Below are 292 nucleotides of genomic sequence, written 5' to 3' on the forward strand. Positions count from 1 at the left end.
TTGAATATCCACTCAAATGTATGAATAAAAAATCAAATATAATGGGATTTCTTTTGCACCAGAAGTTCAAAGACTACTGAGCAAGTGTATCTTCCTGCCTTTCAGCTTCCATAGACGCTGACACTTCACTGTCAACAACACACTGGAGCTGTTTACATAATCTGAATGAGAGGACATTTTCCATATAAAGCACATTAACTGCATGGCTGCATGGAATCTGATCTAAATACTTTGCATGACTTGTTTACTTACAATAACAAAACATAAACATAATTTAATTTTTCCGTAAAAC

Source organism: Sinocyclocheilus grahami, unplaced genomic scaffold (genome assembly GCF_001515645.1).
Source record: "Sinocyclocheilus grahami isolate Dianchi unplaced genomic scaffold, SAMN03320097.WGS_v1.1 scaffold19060.1, whole genome shotgun sequence".
Lineage (NCBI taxonomy): Eukaryota > Metazoa > Chordata > Actinopteri > Cypriniformes > Cyprinidae > Sinocyclocheilus > Sinocyclocheilus grahami.